This window comes from Carcharhinus amblyrhynchos, chromosome 12 (assembly GCF_965287045.1).
Source record: "Carcharhinus amblyrhynchos chromosome 12, sCarAmb.v2.hapA, whole genome shotgun sequence".
NCBI lineage: Eukaryota > Metazoa > Chordata > Chondrichthyes > Carcharhiniformes > Carcharhinidae > Carcharhinus > Carcharhinus amblyrhynchos.
This window is the reverse complement of record NC_137335.1, coordinates 34207449-34226820: the sequence shown is the minus strand read 5'-3', so window position 1 is coordinate 34226820 and position 19372 is coordinate 34207449. Positions and strand designations below refer to the sequence as shown.

The 19372-nt window shown below is 41.8% G+C and overlaps 1 protein-coding gene across 3 annotated transcripts in view; it reads right to left on the bottom strand.

The window, feature by feature from the left end:
* LOC145350903 (ribosomal protein S6 kinase alpha-2) overlaps positions 1–19372 on the bottom strand; it is a 332432-nt gene that overhangs the window by 153943 nt on the left and 159117 nt on the right. The window lies entirely within an intron of this gene.

The window sequence follows — 19372 nt, the reverse complement described above, 5'->3', positions numbered from 1 at the left end:
AAAATTAAATGTTTGCAGATTAGCTTATGCTGTTGGTATACACATAAGGATTCACAAGTGCTTGTTGTTTCAACTTTCTGATAATTATAACTAAACATGATTGAGGACCTAGCAACTCACGAACATTAATAGCAGTATCTATTGAGTTCACATGCTCCCTTAGCTTATAGAATTTTACAGGTACTTTCATACATTTTCTTATTGTGGGTTTCCTCCAGGTGCTCCAGTCTCCTCTCACAGTCCAAAAGACATGTTGATTAGGTGCATTGGCCATGCTAAACTCTCCTTCAGTGTACTCAAACATGCACCGGAGTGTGGTGACTAGAGGATTTCCATAGTAAGTTCACTCCAGAGTTAATGTAAGCCTACTTGTGACACTAATAAATAAACTTTAAACTTTATATTCTGGGAGTGGGCATTGGAGCCTCTGTTAGAGGCTTAAGAACTGGATTGTGCCTGAATTTGCTTGTGCTTGAGTATAACAAAGCTGCCTGGTGAGGCCGGCACAGGGGTAATACCAAATTAGTTTGCCAGCTCATTACTGGCACCTACCAAGGCCGCAAAGGTAACTTGCTGGTCACAGGAAGACAGCAAATCCTATCACCTGATAGCTGAGCCTCTAAAGTGAGTCTGGAAGATGTTATGATTCCCACAGAGATCGGTAACATTTAAAAAGAGACAGGAATTTCCCAGATACTGACAGGAAAAGGAAATCTCACAAAATTTCCCATTTTAAGACCTTTACTGGAACAAAGAAACTAAAGCAAATTAACACAATATTGCCATATTCCAAGTAGAAACGTAGCGTTGCAGATTTAGTTCCAAGCTCTTATCCTTCCCGCATCAGGACAAGATTTCCAGGCTTCACTGAAAGTCACTTCACTCAATCTTCTGAATATCACTGAACTGACTACTAATAGAAGGGCCCATTCTGGTGACTCCTAGTCTCTTAAATCTCACCCCGTCCCATCACTTCAAACAAAAAATCAGTTCTCCTTAGAATCCCCCTCAGGGGTTGACACAAAATGGTCTTTTCCTCTGCTTTACACAGCAGCATAACTGTTCATCTGTTTCTGGGATCAGATCTCTGAGTCTCAGGCCAAAATTTTCCTGATATTCCTGTTGGCAGAATCATCCAGCCCTGCCAATGGCATCCTCCCACCGTGGGTTCCCTGGTGGCAGACGATGTGGGGCACACAAACCCCATAGACATCAGCAGAAACAGGAAACTCCACCGCCAGCCGACAATGGGCCACTGAAACATATGAAAATACGCCACGGGGGAGGGGCTGGTAGTGCAGAAAATCGCATCAAAGTGTCAGAATTTACATCCTGACACAAAAGAGGAGTAGTTGGTGTTTCAGGCCACAGGTTCTCAGGGTGGGATTTCCACCAACCCCCATGTTTCATGGTGGTGAAAGAAGTCCATCATTGGCTGGCAGAGCGATCTTCCGATCCCACTGTTGTCAGTGGGTTTTCCTGTTGGACTGGAAAATTCAACCTGGGTTTTCTATAGGTTTCAGTCTGGGCCTGTATCCCTATGACACTCAGATCACATGGGCATGTCTCTGGGCAGAGTTTCATATGATTTCAGACATTCCATTTCATGGTGGCGCAGTGGTTAGCACTGCTGCCTCACAGCACCAGAGTCCCGGGTTCGATTCCTGGCTTCAGGCACTGTTGGTATGCAGTTTGCACATTCTCCCCGTGTCTGTATGGGTTCCTCCAGGTGTTCCGGTTTTCTCCCACAGTCCAAAGATGTGTGGGTTAGGTGGATTGGCCATGCCAAATTGCCTCTTAGTGTCAGGGGCACTGGTTAGGGTAAATGCTTCGGGCGATGGTGATAGGACCTAGATGGGATTGTGGTCAGTGCAGACTTGAATGGCCTCCTTCTGCACTGCAAGGATTCTACGATTTTAAACAAACGGAATCGCTTTAAAACACAATCATCTTAGAAAACCTCACATTCTTAACAAGGGGCAGGATGGTGAAGGGGTAAGAATCAGAATGTGGGTGGGGGGGACTACCTGGAATCAGGAGTTGGGGACTGTTGAGCAGTGATAGCCAATTCCCCACAATTTTGATATGAACCCAAGAGAAAAACCTTTTTGGTGATGGTCTCCAGCAGTTCAAAGCACTGGGAATCATTAGCTATTCATACACATTGCTTGATGACTGACAAGTATAATCACGTAGGCCTGGATTTCTGTCAATGAGTCAGGTGCAGAGTCAGGAGAATTCCCAGCTCCACTAATCTGACTTTTAAAAATAGCTGCCAGATGTCAGATGTTTCGTCTGGCCTGGTGATGGGCAGGGTGGAAGGGGGGCTATAATTGAAGTCGGGGTTTGTGACCCAGGAAGTACCGAGGAGAAAATGCAGGGGTCGGATGGCCAGAATTGGGTTCTTTGGGTTCAAATTTTAAAAGAAAATAATAATATAAATCATCCCTCCTGCCCACATCCTCCATACAATTCCCACGTGCCATCCATGCCAACCTATGCTCCTATATCTGCCAACACGGCCCCTCAGGCCCTCCATTCCAACATATGCCCTTGAACACCCCATGGGCCTTTTAAGACCCAATGCCAACTCATGCTAACCCATGTCCACCCGCCACCCTTTGCCCTTATGTCTGTCGTGCTAACACCCAGAATTCACCACGAGCAGAGCTCAGGACCCAAGCAGAGATTAGACAAATAAAGTTCTATAAAATAAAGTTCCGTGTTTATTGCAGTCTTCAGTATATTGAAAGAGTCCATTTACCATGTTTACATTCCTTCATTCAAATAAAGCCTTATATGGAAAAAAGTTTCCATTCAGGTACACAGCCCCTTAAAACAAGAAACATTGAAATTCATACTTTCACTTCAAGGAGTCTATAAACACTTGCAGCTGTCAACCAAACAGAGACAGTAGGTACCCTACTGTGATAATGCGCTGTTGTGAAATCAGTCATGTAGCAGTAAACCAGCAATGGAAGCCCTTAGGCTATTTCAACAGAGTAAAGCAGCAAAGAATTACTTATTTTAACACACCCAACATTTGTTCAAAGATTCAAAGGGCAGTGCTTTTAAATGCCTTGACAATGTTGTAGCTACCTTTAAGTGGTGCTTTTGACAGACCTTTTTGACAGGTCCTCTTGACAGATCAGCTGAAAGTGTTAACCGTTGATTTTGGATTGGTCCTCTTGACACATCCTCCTAATACTTTTGACAGGTCTTCTTGACATTTACTTTTGACAATTTTGACACTTGATTTTGAGAGGACAGTTGACCATTCCAATGAGCTTGACATTTGAGGAGTTATGAAGTTTTACATCCAATGAATGCCTACTTATAACAATTCTGAAGAATGCATTACCGACTCCAACGAGCATCTGACCTTGCTGGGACCATATCCAAAGAGTACCTTTCGAAAGGGGTACCTTAGCTTCCCAAACGAATCTACAAACTTCAAACCTGCTCTTCCAAGGTCTACTCTGCACACTTTGGGTTTCACACTCCTAAGATATAAAAATCCAGAGGCTGATGATTTAAATGGCCAGGTGCTTCCTTGAACAGCACATAAGCTAAACAGCTATCACCTCCATTCACACCCCCATGGATACAAGAAATGCTATGTTTAAGGCCAGGACTAATGATTTCCCATCATGGTAAAAGTCACAGCCATTTCCACGCACAGCAATGGACACAATTACTTTTGTTGTTATAAGTTAGTTTTGAATATTCAATGGTGATTCCATAATCTTTTTGATTTGATTTATTATTGTCACATATATTAATGTACAGTGAGAAGTATTGTTTGTTGTGCGCTATACAAAGCATACTGTACATAGGAAAGGAGAGAGTGTAGAATGTAGTGTTACAGTCAAAGCTAGGGTGTGAGAAAGATCAACTTAATGCAAAATTGATCCATTAAAAAGTCTGATGGCAGCAGAGAAGAAACTGTTCTTGAGTTGGTTGGTACGTGATTTCAGACTTTTGTCTCTTTTTCCAAAGGAAGGTGATGGAAGAGTGGAAGAGAGTATGTCCAGAGTGCGTGGGGTCCTCTATTATGCTGGCTGCTTTTCCAAGGCAGTGGGAAATGTAGACAGTGTCAGTGGATGGGAGGCTGCTTTGAGTGATGGACTGGGCTTCATTCACGACCCTTTGTAGTTTCTTACGGTTTTGGGCAGAGCAGGAACCATACTGAGCTGTGATACAACCAGAAAGAATGCTTTCAATGGTGCATCTGTAGAAGTTGGTGAGGGTTGTAATGGACATGCCAAATTTCCTTAGTCTCCTGAAAAAGTAGAGGTGTCGGTGGGACTTTTTAACTATAGCATCCGTATGGAGGGACCAGGAACAGTCATGGGGAGTAATGGTAGGTTGGTGATGAGAAGAAGAGAGCAGTTATCTCAGGGATAATTTCTGAGAAAAATCACATGCATCTATATGTGGATTAGTTTTCCTCTGCCTCCATTTTTCTGCCATCTTTCCAATGTCCAACTGGTAAAACATTGGTGAGATTTTATTGCAGCAGGACATCCAGTAGCAACAGCCAGTAGTGAGACCTCCCCTTGCACCTTTAGGTTTTTAAATTTGTTGTAAGACAAATGATTGAAAGTGTGAACTGATAACGCCTCAACGACAGATTCGTACTGACATCTACAACTGGGGTGAACAAGGGCAAGAAACCATATCACCTTAACCAATCAGATCAAAGGATTGTTAAATTAACAGCGTAAGAACTGAGAAGAAATATGAATCAGTCAGTGAATTCAATATCAACTCAGACACAGAACATAACAGAAAGATCGGATTAAGAAAGGAAAAAGGAAAAGAAAAAGATTTTAAAAATCTGAAGTCTCACAATTTTAATACCTCCAAAAATTACTAACCGACAGCATGCGAGTCCAAGTTTTATAAGTTAAAATTCAACAATTTCACGCCATTTAATTTATTTCAATGGTCAGGCAGTCACACAAGTGCAATTTTCACAAAGCTAATGGGGGAAGCAGTGTAAATCAGACAGCAACTGTTGGATATACGCATTTAACTACCCTAGCCTGAAATTGCTGTATCATTTGTGCCTAATAACTGAGCAAGTCATGAGATTCAAGGTTATTTTGGGAGCAAAATCTGGCCCACACAAAACAGTACACATTTCTCTGTTGTGCTTACTTTGCTAACATAAAGATCAAAAGAAATCTCCCGTTTGCAAACACGCAAGAAACCAGAGGAACTCTTTGACCTTAGTTTGAGTACATGCCATCTAAATCGGTTTGCTTTTGTGATAATGCATTCGTGTGTGCATGTGTTTGTGGTATTTTTGTCCAATGCATCCCAAACACAGTCTGCTGTCAGAGATTAGCAGCAAGTGTTAGTCACCCTGGCAACCAAATACTTTTTATGTATAAGCAGACTTTTGAGCGTGAGTGAGAAACAGTAGCTCAAAACTCATTAGAAATATAACATTTATTTCATGTTCTGGAAAAAATTTGAAGGGGCCGGCCAAATTTAAATTTTCAATATGTGTGGTGTATGCAGGAGTTCGATTTTTGAGTAGAAATTAGGAAAATAAAAACTCACTTTATAAAACCCGTTGTATTTTCTTGTACTAAAGGCACTTATGTATTATTAGTTTCCAATTTTCACTGCTTTGCTTCATCTTATGAAGCCATTTGATCTGGCTCATAAGAAATAGTACAAGCAGTAGGACATTCAGCCCTTCAAGCCTGCTCCAACTTTTAATACTATCCTGGCAGAAATTGGATTAAATGTCCATCTTCCTGCAGTATCCCCATTCCTTTGATTCTTTTAGTGTCCAAAAACCAACCGATCTCTATTTTGATGTGGAGATGCCGGCGTTGGACTGGGGTAAACACAATAAGAAGTTTCAGAATATTAGGTTAAAAGTCCAACAGGTTTACTTGGTAGTAAAAGCCATTAGCTTTCGGAGCGTTGCTTCATCAGGTGAGTGGGAGTTCTGTTCACAAACAGTTCCTTGTTTGTGAACTGAAATCCCACTCACCAGATGAAGGAGCAGTGCTCTGAAAGCTAGTGGCTTTTCCTACCAAACAAACCTGTTGGACTTTAACCTGGTATTGTGGGACTTCTTACGAGAATATTTTCAACAGCTGAACATCCACTGCCTTCAGTGACAGAGGATTCCATAGATCTTTTGAGTGAGAGGGGTTTTTCTCAGCTCTGGGATTTTGACTCCAAGGCCTCCAAATCAGGGAAGATGTCCTTTTGGCATTTACCTTAACAAACCTCGAAGAATTTTATGTATTTAAATGAGGTCACCTCTTGTTCTTTGAAAATCCAGGGAATATTGACCAATTGTATTCAATCTCTCTGAGCACAATCTGTTCTCTTCCCAAAGATCATTCAGAGAATCCCTTCGACATGAATGGCCAGAAAATCCTAGCCTATGTGAGTCTGGTAATTAATCAAGCTCACCGCATTTGATTGGTTATGCCTGGGTGTGGCCTCAGAGCAACGTAAACAGATAACACACAAGCTACCAGAAGCTAAAGCTGGGATATGGATTGTGCAGACATTTTGTGATGGCAAAGCTATTTTAAGACTCTTGTAAATAAATAAATCTGGTGCATATTCAGAAACTCTCAGCATTGCTCTGACACAGAAAAATATACAGCAAACCTGCAAATATTCAACAGAATTGACAACATATATGGTTGAGGAAAGTTTGATGTCAGCAGTTCCAGTAGCATTCCTTTCAGTACCAGAAGATCTACCCATGTCATTGGGTCATCAGATTTTGGGTTGCAAGAGCTACTCACTTTGTACAGAACAGACAGTCTGCATGTAGGAGTGGTCCACAAGAATACTCATACATAGTCTTGGAGAACGCCCACAAATTTTCAAACGGATCAAAGAAGACATGTCTATGTTTGTCACAGTTTGCCAACTGCTTTCAAAACATACTTCAGGCCAAAAATAGTCTGATATATCAGAGATACTCGGGTAATAGTGAAACCATTAAACAATATGTGGCATTGCGACAATTGGCTTCTACAAGCAAATTTGGCAAACTAATTAATGAGCATGCTCAATTAGTTGAATAGACAGATTAGGAAATATTTCTTCGTGGTAGATGATTACTTAATGTTGGGAAAAAACCAGGACCTTGGCAGTCCAAATCGATTCTGCTGTGTTTGACTTGAAGAAATGACACAGAAATGTAACATCACACTTAGAGTTGCAGACACAGCTTATTTAACCAGCTCAAGTGCATGGCTTACAGACAAAGAGAACTCAGCAGCCTCATCAACCTGTGTTGATCACATGTCTTCACTGTGCCTAAATTGTGGAAGTGTTCACTGATTTCACAACACCATGTTGCATTTGAAGGAAAAAATGTAATTTGTGTTTAAAGTGGAGCCAATTTGCAAAGATATGCAAGTCGTTAAAGAAGAGTTGGTGAGATACACAGAGGAGTTCCTTTTCAAGATTGAGGTGCAGCATGAATATACCAAATGGTCAAGTCTAAACAGTAAAGTAACACTAATGCAGCGCTCCTAATCACTCCTAACATATAGCAGCCTCCAACCAGGATTGCCATAACCAAGTCTTGATGGATAAACCAAACATTGGTACGTATCAGAGACTTTTCCAATTGTTTTGAACAATGGTTCATTCAGACACAATGAACAGAGGAGGTTTTCTAAAAAATGGCAAAGAGTCAGGTCCTGACAGAAAACCGACATGTCTCTCCCCAAAACACAGCCAGGTTTTCACTCTAGATTCTCTGACACTTGATAAAAAAAAGTAGGGGAGTGTGTTTTACGCCACCATTCTAGAAAGGCGAGGCCGGCTCCACAGAGAATAGGGTGCAATTTTTACAGGATGTTCCAAGCTTCTCAGATTAATGTTACAGGCCTTCCCTTTTGGGGATGCTTGACAGACAAAGGGAGCAACCCCATCCTTGGGGCAAAGAGGGCCAACGCCTCCCCCACCACTCAATAGATGTGTCACTCCCCCACACCCTCCCACCCCCCAATACATCATAAAGGCATCAGGATGACATGACCACACACCCCCGCCCCCTCCGGAACACCTTTACAGCATCAGGGAGCCTCCCCATTATTAATGTCCACCCACCCCACCCACCACCATGCAGGCACAACCCTCCACTACACCACTGCCCTCCCTGCATAATGGAGCCCCCGTCAAAGGGGTACCCAGAAGCCCTACCCCACACTTTGCCCCCTTAACTCACCCCTGGGTGTGCCAGAGGCAGTGCCATGTGATTTACAACCCAGGGGTATACTTACCTCCAAACCTCTGACGTCCTCACCCTGACTGGTTTTCACTTTTGGAAACTGGTAGTCATTCTCACTGGTATGATGTCACACTGGCGGGAAGGTCTAACACTCTAACACATCAGCGTTAAGTTCTTTAGTGATATTAAAATATATCTAATGTCATGGTAATAAGATTCATGCCACTTCCAGGCAGGCATGAACCTGATTGCATTGACATGGAAAAAGGGTGAAGATCTCAAACCACAGCACCACAATTCCAGTTATGATCCTCTTAACAGAGTTTGTGGACATATCAGGATTTGCACCCAGAGCAAAGAGGCTCTGAGAATTGCAGCCAACATTATTTCCCTTTGCTGTCATGTAAATAGTTTGGGTCCCTGAGGGTAAACTTCTAGTTTAGAAAAAATGGGAATGTTATGATGTCCTTGTACCTTTAAGAGGATATATTTTAAACTGCTGTCAATAATATTACTAAGGCAGGATATGGTGTAGCAGTCCCAAGTCTCTGACAGTGACAGCTTGTAGAAGTCAGCTACACATGCTCAGTCTCCTAGTTAACATTGCCTGCGTTTAATCTTATCTTTAAATAAAAATCCCATGTTATGGTTTTACAATGCATGTCGAGATTGGTATATTAACATTGAATAGAAGAGTGTAACAGAAAGTGCATGTGCATGGTTATCAGCTGGGAAAAGGTCATGATCATGTGATGTCAGCTATGGAATTGCCTGCTGCCACTTGTGATCTAGGTTCAGACACAAAGCATCTTCAGTAACATACCAGAAAAACACAGACAATTGGAGGAATATATCCCAGCCTGGCTCAACATCTTTAGGAGGGGCAGGGATACCAGCAATATTCTTTTCCTTTAAAGAAAACTGCAGCACTGAAATAGAGGTCAGCCATTCTGAGATAAGAATATGTAATTAAAAATATACTTTGTAAAACACAAAAATCCCTTACTTTGTTAAGGAGTACGCGGAGATATAATCATTGTAAAACTTCACCCTCATTCTAACACACAAATTCATCAGCATGGCAAGTTGGTAAGACCGTGAGAGGTATGAAAAATCGGGTTCATGCAAGGCTTCTCATCTCTCATGATATTACCGGCCCTGTTAAGCTGGAGTAATCAGCAACACATTCAGGAAAGGCGCAAGGCTGATTTAAAGATTTAAATCCTTATTTTAATATGATTAGTAAGCCTGGAATGCAATCATCAAGCTCACGTTACTCAACGGCCTCACTGCTGGAGGCTCTCACCAACGAGGAAAACTTATGGTTCCCCCATCAACAGGGACCAGACGTGATAACTTCAGCGGTGGGACCAGAGGTCTTGAGGCTCCCCAGATGATTGGGGGCAGGAGCAGCCTGGCACCCCTAGCTTGGGACCCTGACAGTGCCAGCCTGGCACCCTGGCACCTCTGTGTGCAAACTGGCTGTTGTGTTTACTTACAGAACAATGTGTACAAGTTAATGTGTGCAAACTAGCTGTCGTGTTTACTTACAGAACCATATGTACACGTTACTGTGTGAAAACTGGTTGTCGCGTTTATAATGTGGAGATGCCAGCATTGGACTGGTAAACACGGTAAGAAGTCTCATAACACCAAGTTAAAGTCCAACAGGTTTATTTGGTAGTACACGGCACTACAACAGTGTTCCGAAAGCTAGTAGCGTTTACTACCAAATAAACCTGTTGGATTTTAACCTGGTGTTGTGAGACTTCTTACTGTGTCGTATTTATAGACAGACCATGTATAGATTTTAGGCACTTTACTGGATGTGAAGCAATTAGAAAAGCACTTGATAAATATAGCTTATTTAGTTATGAATCAACAAATCGTCTGCCCATATTTCACTCTAAAAACTAAAAGGATCATTTTTAATTTGTATGATATTGTAAAACAGATGATAAAAAGTCAGTGTTTCTGCTCATTTTTATTCTATTTGATTTCAAAGACTCCCAATCCACAGTAACTCATTTTGTACTACTGCAGTTTGGTGATCCGTGTTGGCACACTGCAGCTACAGCATGACTCAGCTTATTGAACTTGATGAACCATTTGAGATAATTTCAAATGCATAATTATCTTTTTGTATAACTTATTAGGTCACAGGTTTCTCAGTTAATTTATTACATGGGGTGTGATGTTGGCAGTGAATTTCACATTTTGGTCCATGTGGAAATTAATACACTGCAACCTGTTTACTGTATTCACCATTCTCTTTTAAGGCAAAACAAGTCCATTATCAATGATTGCTTCGCATTCTTAACATCAGAGAGAAGATTGTAGCCGCAGTAATTGGGCATCAGTTGACTGCTTATTGATTTCTCTACTCCACGTACACAGGGTAGAATCTGAACATTCAGGGGACATGATTTCAGTTTCTGTCATTGGGATATAACGCATATCTCACAGCTCCTCATAATCTATTCTCTTTACCTAATTACAGTTAATTATAAAGATTTTGATTGCAATTAGCTTTTGGCATGTGTGGCTACTTAATGATGTAATTTGTTATGCTGTTGACTGGGTTTGTTAATATACTGCGCTATAATGAGTGAGATAATGGTATGATTTTAAAGTGAGTGCAAGAACAGAGATATACAGGTGGGCAAACACAAATCCTTTAAACCCTTCCTCTGTGTCCTTTCCTAAGCCTCTGCAGCCCTCATCGATAAGGAGGCCAAAATAGGATGCAGTATTCTAGCTGAGGTCAAACTGAGGTCGAGTATAAGATACTGATCAATTTGCCCTACATTTCTACCTGCTTTTAGGATTTAGATGACCTTTTGATTTCAATGCTCCAAAATTTGGTTGCATAGCATCTGTATTTTGGACAATCTGGGTGTTGTTTCAGATGCAGAATGGCATGGACCACATTGCAAACCATTTTGGGTAGGTTCTTACATGTGATTGCTGGCAGATACACCATGGAGATGGTGAAGTCAAGCAGCTTGTAACACTGTGTGCGACTTTAACACCCTCTTGTAATCTTGCAGAGATTAACCCGAGTTGAAAAACAGGAAGGTTTGTTTTTAAATGGATCATCATCTTTCAACTCAGTTGCAGATTAATTTCTATTGGCTATTACTCTTTTATTAGGGGTGTTTGGAGGTTTGTACTGATAATTGAAGGTGCTGGAGTCTAAATGGAGTGGCCTGTAAAATGGAAACAATCTGTGCCTTCTCTCTTTAGACCATTTAGAATTTGAAAGACCTCAGTTATGTCACCTCTCAGCCTTTTTATTTCCAATATCTAGCCTGTTTATTGGTGGCTAGCACTGCTGCCTCACAGAGCCAAGGACCTGAGTTCGATTCCCGACTTGTGTCACAGTCTGTTCTGAGTTTGCACATTCTCCCCGTATCTGCATGGGTTTCTTCCAGGTTCTCCGGTTTACTCCCACAATCTGAAAGATGTGCTGGTCAGGTGCATTGGCCATGCTAAATTTCCCTTCCGTGAACCCGGACAGGCACCGGCGTAAGGTGACTAGGGGATTTTCACAATAACTTCATTCAATGTTAATGTAAGCCTACTTGTGAAAACAATAAATGAAATTTAAACTTGACACCATCCTGGACAAAGCAGCCCCCCGATTGGCATCACATCTACAAACATCCACTCCATCACTGACGCTCAATCGCAGCTCTGTGTACTATCTACAAGATGCACTGCAGCAATTCAGCAAAGATCATTAGAGAGCACCTCCCAAACCCACTTCCATCGAGAAGGACAAGAGCAGCAGATACATGGGAACACCACCATCTGCAAATTCCCCTCCAAGCTACTCACCATCCTGACTTGGAAATATATTGCCACTCCTTCACAGCCGCTGGGTCAAAATACTGGAATTCTCTCCCTAATGGCATTGTGGGTCAACCCACAGCACATGGACTGCAGCAATTCAAGAAGGCAGCTCACCACCATCTTCTCAAGGGCAACTATGGATGGGCAATAAATGCTGATGTGGAGATGCCGGCATTGGATTGGGTAAACACAGTAAGAAGTCTGACAACACCAGGTTTAAGTCCAACCGATTTATTTGATAGTAAATTCACAAGCCTGGAAAGCTTGTGAGTTTACTATCAAATAAAGCGGTTGGACTTAAAACCGGTTTTGTCAGACTTCTTACAATAAATGCTGGCCAGCCAGCAACATCCATATCCCATGAATGAACGAAAGATACTTTGGTGCTCTCTGAGTGAGCTTGGCCTTTTTGCAACCAAGAATTTTTTGTTCCATAAAGTGGCTACACCAGCTTGCTAATCTCCAGAACTTGCATGGGTAATCCTTGACTGACCGCCCTGAAGGAATCATAGAGTATGAGCTCCCTGGTAATTGGCAATTACCTTACCAGGTGGAATTCGTACCTGAGCCCTTTATAAAGTAGGCCTCTGCGTGGGGCCATTATTGCATTGTCCAGGTTGGGACCTGCTTGTGTTCACAGGCTTGTGGTTTTGCTTTACTTTTTTCTGGCAATAAAGCACTGTTCCATTACAGCTGGCTCCTGGAGTTACAACCAATAAGTTGTTGCTCTGAAATCTTGGCTTGACTTTGTGTTTGATTCTGTCCACCAAATTACACACAGAAGCATTGCATTTCTGGAGAAAACAAAATCATTCTCATGATTTTTGAGGACAATTCCAATCAATGCTTCTCAAGATCAAGCCACTAGCTGGTCTGTGTCCTCTTGGCACATCTGATCTTGGGCATCTTCTTCAGGGCAGAAGCCTTTCCTATTTTCAAATCAATTTTTCACCAACACTGAATTCTGTTATTGCAACACTGTTTGAAAACATTATGGCCTGTAGTTTGGAACCAGCTTCATATTCATTTGTTTTTAGTCAAAAACCCATTTATCTTCATTATTGTTCAAAGACATTTAAGTTAGATGGATTAGCCATGGCAAATGTCTGGGGGAAACGGTTCAAGTACGATATTCTGTCAGAGAGTCAGTGCAGACTCGATGGGCCGATTGGCCTCCTTCTGCACTGTAAGGATTTTATGACTTGCCATGCAGGCTCCAGTGTGTGAGCGTGTCTTAAACTCCTGTGCACCTTTGCAACACAATTGTATCCCCTGATCGATTCCTTGTTAAGGCAAGTAAGAGGTGAAAAATTGAGGCCAGCTATGAATGCAAGTATAACATGTCATGGCTGAAGGGGCAACTTATTCACTGCATATATGCAGAAACATGGAAAGATGGGTTGACTTGTATGCTGTGATCTACAGTATCTTGTGCACCGGCCTCCCTAAATCCTTTCAGAAGATAGCATCCCAAGTGCTCTTTAAAAATATTCTACAAAATGATATACCTAGACTTTCAAAAGTAACTATGAAAAACTTCTAATTAAAAGTTTAAAATAATGGGCATTCAATACTTGGTAATGAACAAGAAATCAGTTGAAAGTTAAGAGGCAGAGATGGATAGGAAATGCATTTAGTGTGCTTCAGAGATCAACATAAAGATCCTATTGTCTTTGAAATAATATATCAACCAGATTCAGAATATCAATGGAAACTGGTTAAAATTGTGGATGATACCAACCAGCAGGGCAATCGATCCCAATGTGACATCTTAGTTACTATAAAATAATTTAGACAAATATTTAAGTGAAGGAAGTGTGTCAATTAAATCTAATACAGGTGAGTTTCAGATACTGACATTGTAAGAAAACAAAGAGTACTGGAATAAGAACATAAGAAATAGGAGCAGGAGTAGGCCATCCAGCCCCTTGAGCCTGCCCCGCCATTCAATAAGATCATGGCTGATCTGTCGTGGCTCAGTTCCACATTCCCGCCCTCTCCCCATAACCCTTAATCCCCTTGCCTATCAAAAACCTATCGACCCGCATCTTAAAAATATTGAGCGAGGCAGCCTCCACCACTTCAACGGGCAGAGAATTCCAGAGATTCACCACCCTTTGAGTGAAGAAGTTCCTCCTCAACTCCGTTCTAAACAGCCCCCCCTTTATCCTGAGGCTGTGCCCTCTAGTCCTGCTGACCTTTCTGAGCGGGAAGAGCCGTTCCACCTCTATCCTATCCATCCCATTCAACATCTTATATGTCTCAATGAGATCTCCCCTCATTCTTCTAAACTCTAACGAGTACAAGCCTAGTTTATTCAGCCTTTCCTCATAAATCGGAGTTGTCAATTAATATATTGTAACAATTTAAGTAAATAAAATGCTCAACTATATTATCAAAGAAGTAGGGAAAGGGATATTTAAATTGTGCAGTGTTCTGGTCATATCATACTTCGGAAATTATGCCTGGTCTGGTCATCAGATCACAAGGGACATCTTTGGTGCTGAAGGGGATTCACAGAAGCACTATAAAACTGATTGGTATCTTTAGAGTTTCTCAGATGGTTGCTGCCTTGAAGTTGAAGCTGAAACCATGCCCAAAGCCAGTTTTATCAACATAGGACAATTGCCAAATATCCTCCCCATCACATTGGTTTATGGCCAAAGCTGAGCAGAAAGGCCCAAGGACATGCTGAATCTATACCAGCATACTTCTACCTAGAATCTTGAAATTTAATGTTTCAGCTCATTTAACCATCATTCATGCGCATCAGGAACAGCACATTAGAACTTACAATCAGGGAGTTTTCAATGTTGATCTGACTCACACTTTGCCATAAATAGGCAATAAAAGAAACAGAAAATATACATCAGGGTTCAGCTATGTTTAATTAAAAGACCAAAATCATCATGGGTGGGATTCTCCAGTTTTGAGATTAGCGCGGCCGGAGAATCCTGCCCAAAGGAGTCAATGGACATTTGCATGGTTCTGTCCCCTGTCCACTACAGGGATACGTGTTCATAGCTCCTTGAAAGTGGAGTCACACAGGTAGACAGAGTGGTGAAGAAGGCATTCAGCATGCTTGGTCTCATCAGTCAGAACACTGAATACAGGAATTGGGATGTCTTGTTGAAGTTGTACAAGATATTGTTAAGGCTACACTTGGAAAACTATGTGCAGTTCTGGTCATCCTATTATCGGAAGGATATTATTAAACTAGAAAGAGTGCAGAAAAGATTTACTGGGATGTTACCAGGACTTGATGGTTTGAGTTATGAGAGAGGCTGGATAGACTGGGACTTTTTTGTCTGGGGCGTAGGAGGCTGAGGGGGTGATCTTATAAAGGTCTATAAATTAATGAGGGGCTCAGATCAGCTAGACAGTCAATATCTTTACCCAAAGGTAGGGGAGTCTAAAACTAGAGGGCATAGGTTTAAAGTGAGCGGGAAGAGATACAAAAGGGTCTAGAGGGACAATAGTTTCACTCAGAGGATGGTGAGTGTCTGGAACAAGCTGCCAGAGGTAGTAGTAGAGGCGGGTAAATGTTGTCTTTTAAAAAGCATTCAGAAGTTACATGGGTAAGATGGGTATAGAGGGATATGGGCCAAATGCAGGTAACTTAGCTTAGAGGTTTAAAGAGAAGGGCAGCATAGATAAGTTGGGCCGAAGGGCCTGTTTCTATGCTGTAAACCTCTATGATTCTCTGACTCTATGACTACAATTCCCATGGTAGGTGGGATGGGAGAATTCTGACTTTGTTTCCTACTGTGCCCGATAATCTGAAGAACCCTGGACAGAGGGGAGTGGACAATTTTGTGGATGGAGATTCGTTTGAACAAAGGACAGAAGGGATCCAGATGACATGGATGCACTGTTGTTACGAGTTCTTACATTTGAAACTCTGTGATTTTGTAAAGCTGTTTGTATCTGATTATGTGCTTAGCTTGGTGCAAAGGAATGCAGAGAAAACGCCAGATCGTAACGTTGGAGCACTGAACTGTGAGACAAAGTGGAGACACCTGGGCTTTTCTGTATTGAAAATAGGCAACTGGGAGGTGAACTTCTGAAGGTACATAAGATAATAAATGGTTCGGAAAGGTGAACATAGAACACAAACATGAAAGTATGCCAGTATAATTATTTTAAAAATCATGAAAATAAGATCGGCATCAGAAAGGTCTTTACACAAGCTCTCATCATCCCATGGAATGAGTAACAGAGGAAATGATGCTGTAATTAACTTAAACAAATCGATGGTAATGGGTTATTTCTGGAAGGATGAACAAAAATCCCCATTAGATCTGTATCTATTTTCTAGGTGTTTGAAAAAAAACTATCTGCACTAGGGAAGATTCAAAGAGGATTAATGAGGATAAGTCAAGGTATTGACACTCTCTAAGCCATGAAGAAATGTTCACCGAGCTGAATCTACCTTTATCTGGAGAAGAAAATTCAGCAGCAATACGGACTTTAGCAAGACCTTTGAAAAGATATTGCATGGTATGTTGTTGGATAAGTTTAAATCTCATGGGTCCAGGGTGAGGTAGCCAAATGGATACAAAATTGATTTGATGACAGAAGACAAAGAGTGGTTGCAGAGGGTTGGCTTTCAAACTGGGGGCCTGTGACCAGCGATGTGCCTCAGGGATCGATGCTGAGTCCACTGTTATTTGTCAGTTATATTAATGATTTGGATGAGAATTTAGGAGGCATGGTTAGTAAGTTTGCAGATGACACAAAGATTGGTAGCATATTGGACAGTGAAGAATGTGAAGAAAGGATTGCAATGGGATTTTGATCAATTGGGCCAGTAGCTGACGAATGACAGATGAAGTTTAATTGAGAGAAATGCAAGGTGAGGCATTTTGGTCGATCAAACCAGGGCAGGACTTATTCAGTTAATGGTAGGACATTGTGGAGAGTTTGAGAACTAAGAGAACTAGGGGTTCATAGCTCCTTGAAAGTGGAGTCACAGGTGGACAGAGTGGTGAAGAAGGAATTCAGCATGCTTGGTTTCATTGGTCAGAACACTGAATACAGTGATTTGGAACGTCTTCTTGATTTTGTATAAGACAATGGTAAGAGCACTCTTGGAATACTGTGTACAATTCACCCTATTATAGAAATTATAGAAACTAGAAAAAGTGCAAAAAAGATTTCCTAGGATGCTACTGGGGCTTGGTGGTTTGAATTATAAGGATAGGCTGGATAGCCTGGGACTTTTTTCCCTGAAGCATAAGAAGTTTCGGGGTGATCTTATAGCGGTCTATAAAATTATGAGGGGCACAGATCAGCTAGATAATCAATATCTTTTCCCAAAGGTAGGGGAGTCTAAAACTAGAGGGCATTGGTTTAAGGTGAGAGAGGAGAGCTACAAAAGGGTCCAGAGAGTGGTCAGCGTCTGGAACAAGCTGCCAGGGGTAGTAGTAGAGGCGAGTACAGTTTTGTCTTTTAAAAAGCATTTAGACAGTTACATAGGAAAGATGGGTATAGGGGGATATGGGCCAAATGCAGGCAAATGGGACTAGCTTAGTGGTTAATAAAAGAGGTGGCATGGATAAGTTGGGCTGAAGGGCCTGTTTCCATGCTATAAACCTCTATGACTCTATATGGGGGCAATTTTCTATTCTGGCTTATATGATGCAGTCAGTGGGCAAGATCTGACTCTGCCCTCGGAATGCTACTGGAGAAAAGTCCAATTAGATTTCAGGCTCAAGTCTGATCAGGATTGGAGTGAATGAGCTGTCAGCACTAAGTGAACTCCATAGATACAATCTAACAGTTGGAGTGGCGAGATATCTGGCAGTACCACCAATCTTAATAAGCCTCCAGCAGCACTTTAAAGGGAAGCATTAAATGGTGATAAGTGAAAGGGAGCAGCAGCTTATAGGGGAGGAATTTTTGTTGCTGCATCTAAGGCAGGACTAAGTTTAAATATTAGAAGCCTTTCAGGATCGAGGGCTATCAGCAACAACAGTAAAAATGAAAGCCAAGTGTGCTTCCTACCACCCTTACTGCAGCCAAAGACCACAGGAATTTTGCACCTCCTTACGGAGAGCCCCAATAGATTGTGGACAGGTTGAAAAGCCAACAGGGACAATCTGCATAAAGAAAATAACCAAGGTATGAGTGCAAAGTGGCTAGGGTGGAAATAGGAAATGACAATACATAGGTAATGGTTTAAAGAAATATTCCATAGCTTACAGCAACTATATTTCATCATGGCACAAAACCCCAAAAAGTCAGTCAACCATAATTAACATTGTTATAGGCTGGCATTGTAGCACAATGGTTAGTACTGCTACCTCATAGCGCCAGGGACCTGAGTTCAATTCCTGGCTTGGGTCACTGTCTGTGCAGAGTCTGCATGTTCTCCCCATGTCTGGATGGGTTTCCTCCACGTGCTCTGGTTTCCTTCCACAGATTGGAAAGCATGCTGGTCAGGTGCATTGACTTGAACGGGTACTGGAATGTGGCAACTAGGAGAATTTCACAGTAACTTAATTGCAGTGTTAATGTAAGCCTTACTTGTGACTGATAAATAAACTTTACTTTAACAAAGGAATTAAGGATTGTATAGGATTAAGAGAAAAAGCCTTAAAATTTTCCAGAATAGGAGGAAAGCAGACCCGTTGAAGTGGTGGAGGCTACCTTGCTAGATATTTTTAAGACGCGGGTTGATGGGTTTTTGATAAGAGAGGGGATTAAGGGTTATGGGGAGAGGGCGGGAATGTGGAACTGAGCCACGACAGATCGGCCATGGTCTTGTTGGGTGGCGGGGCAGGCTCGAGGGGCTAGATGGCCTACTCCTGCTCCTATTTCTTATGTTTGAGAGAATTTTAAAATGCAGCAAAAGAGGACCAGGAAATTGCTAAAAGGAGTAAAGAATATGAATGTAAAATGACAAAAAATATGACAATGACTGAAAGATCTTCTACTGGTATATAAAGAAAGACAAAGACCAGACTTCTCCAAGCTCATCAATGCCTGGGATTCTCCAATCCCACTTACATGAATGGAGATTTGGCTGTGTCAAATTTTCTGTTCTCACTGGCAGAGGGGGGTGGGGTGTCCGACATTGGAGAATTCCGGCCAAAACTTTTGGTTAAAGCAAACAGCCCATTATAGCAGAATCAGGAGACTTTTTGATGGGGAATATAGAAACAGCAGAGAAGCTAAATGGTCACTTTGTCTCTGTTTTCACTGTCAAAGATACAAGAAATCCTCCAGACTTAGAGATCCAAGGGACTAAGGAGGGTGGGGAATTGGAAGAAATTAAAATTGGTG